A 2,906-nucleotide genomic window follows, 5' to 3' on the forward strand; every position below is an offset into this window, starting at 1 on the left:
TTGTGCTTCGGTAATCTCGGTGTGGGCATGGGTCTATTGCCACATGTTGGTAAGTGATCATATCTGCAAGCAGTAGGTTCGCTTTTTCATCGTCGTCTGATTTGTTTAAAATGACTGTCCAGCGTCCTTTCTCTGTGGATAGGATTACGATGTTTATTTCTTATTTGAGTAATTTTATTGCTTTCCTTCCTTGTGTATTGGGTGTGTTTTCTTCCTTTGTCCTGCTTCATGTTGTTGCAACTGTCTGTCCGATGGTTTGCTGAATTTCTTGCGTGAGTTTCTGGTCTTACAGTGTTGCTGCTAATGGTTTTTCTAATCCTTCTTTTTCGATTATGTGAAGTCGTAATTTTATCCGACAACACAGGCGGCCTTTTCAGTGTCTGGCACTATTTTTAATGCTGCTAAGAACGAATTCTCCTCACTTCACTTTCAATAACAAAACATACACTCAAATGAAAGAAACACCAGCGGTATCACCAATATCAGAGTTCCTAGCAGAAGCGGTCATATGGAGACTTGAACAAACAGCTCTCCCAACCATCCAACCCAAACTTTGGTTCCCTTACAAAGATGACAGCTTTGTCATTGATAAACAAAGTTCGAGGGAACCTTCAAGACGATCATTACCATCATTACTGGCATAAAATTCACAAAAGAGGAAGAAAACAACAACAAACTGCTATTCTCAGATGTTACTGTACAGCGATCAGTCATTGGAGAAAACGGACATACGGGCCAAATACTCAACTACAGAAGCAATCATTCCGACACCCACAAACGAAGCTGCATTAGAACATTAGGTCAACGTGCCACCACACTCTGAAGCACCGAGGAAGTACGAAAAGCAGAAGAAAACCGCCTATTGAGCATTTTCAAGAAGAATGGGTATGCAATAAACACAGTCGGCTAATTTCTCAGCATCAAAACCAAACAAGCCGATAAAAGGAGTCCAGAAACCATATCCATTTTACACTACATCACAGTCATCGCTGAAGTGACTGCAAATTACTCAGACCTCTTGGCATCAGGATAGCCCACATGCCCAACAACTCACTTAAACATCAGATAATTAAATTAAAAGACACTGGACAGACAACAAGCTAAACGAACCTCATTTCCAAAATACCTTGCAAGGATTGTTGAAAACACTACATTGGACAAACAGGGAGAAAACTCGGCAACGTGACACATGAAAATCATCTAGCCACAAAAAGACGTGACCCACTGTCGCTAGTATCTTTACATAAAGATAAGGAAGGACCTAGTCTTGGAAAACACATCCATCCTCGGCACGCTAATCAGAGGCACGCATGAAACTTCCTGGAAGCATGGCATGCTGACACTAGCCCTATCAACAAACACATCGATATGGATCCCATCTCCAATCTCCTGAGAAAAAGGATACGGAAATGACCTCACCAACCGCCCAAAAAACCTAAACGCATAGATATAAAGCAGGACATAATATCAACACTTCCTCGGAGGCTCACTGATGATGTCACCTTTGAGAATTGCAGCTCAGCGAGCAAACTCGCATCCACGTCTTCAACTTGAGCTGCAAATCATTTCAAAGCTGTCTAAAAGTCTGGAATGTTTCAACTTGAAGGGACTAACATGGCACAGACCAACATCATTCTCATTGGATAATATGCTTTCCGAATTGAGAGGTCGCGATACCCGCTCTTCAGGATGACGATCATCACCAATTTAACTGAATCTGAAAGAAAACGCTGTGGAAATTAGTCATAATATATCCGTGCCAATCAACATTTTAGATACAAATGCAGACCTACTGCATGCAATTAGCATCTGAAGGAATTGGGATCAATTTATGGTGGATCATTAATTGAACAGGCTCACACGTTAAGACAAGGAGGAAATGAAGCCTGCAGATGCTGGAGATCTGAGTCGAGAGTAGGGTGCTGGAAAAGAACAGTGGGTCAAGCCACATCCGAAGTGAAGGAGAATTGACGTTTCGGGCAAGAGCCCGTCATAACGAGTCATCATGAAGGTCTTGTGATCGAAACTTGGATTCTCCTCCTCCTTGGATGCTGCCTGACCTGCTATGCTCTTCTAGCACCCCGCTCTCGACTGTCGGGTTAACATTAACAGTGCGAGAGAGACAAAGAGAGTGAGCAATGGACATAGATTAAAACACAGTTAATGTCAAAATGAGTTTAACTTTAAAAACTTAAAGTGAGTCATGGATTACTCACTTGGGGATTTCCTCTGAATTTGTCCTTCTCCAGATCTGAGGTGGGGTTTGCAGCAAAATAACTTCCACGCATTAACAAAACGTAGAACTGAGATTAATCGTTATCTAATACTATACGCATGACACATAAGAAAGGGCAGGGCAGCATGAGGATTCCAATGGTATGGAATGCTCTTCTGAAGACATGTGAAACCTTGGTAATAATTCTTAAATCTTGGCCCACCACTGTTTGAGGAGGTGAAGCTCTATTAACAAAGAATATAGAAATGTTCAGTGCAGTATCGGCCCTTCAGACCTTGATGCTATGCCGACGTTTTATCCTACTCTAAAATCAAACTAACCGATGTACCTTTCATTTTATCCATGTGTATATCCAAGAGTCAGTTATATGTCCCTAATGTGTTAGACTCTCCGACCACTGCCGGCAGTGCATTCCACGCACCCACCATTCTCTGTATAAAGAACCAACCTCTGACATTTCCCTTAAACCTTCCTCCAATCTTTTAAAATTATGTTCGTTCCTGATAGCCGTTTATTCTCTGCAAAAAATGTCTCTGACTATTCAACCTTTCTCTGACTTTCATCATCTTGTACACCTCTGTCAAGTCGTCTCTCACCATTTTTCTGTCCAACGAGAAAAGCCTTAATCCTTCAAACTTTCCTCGTAAGTTATGCCGTCCATTCCAGGCAG

At 41.9% G+C, this 2,906-nt stretch overlaps 1 long non-coding RNA gene across 1 annotated transcript in view; it reads left to right on the plus strand.

Moving 5' to 3' along the window:
- Positions 1 to 2,906, plus strand: part of LOC122552420 — an 8,888-nt gene that overhangs the window by 1,567 nt on the left and 4,415 nt on the right. The window lies entirely within an intron of this gene.

This window comes from Chiloscyllium plagiosum, chromosome 8, assembly GCF_004010195.1.
Source record: "Chiloscyllium plagiosum isolate BGI_BamShark_2017 chromosome 8, ASM401019v2, whole genome shotgun sequence".
Lineage (NCBI taxonomy): Eukaryota > Metazoa > Chordata > Chondrichthyes > Orectolobiformes > Hemiscylliidae > Chiloscyllium > Chiloscyllium plagiosum.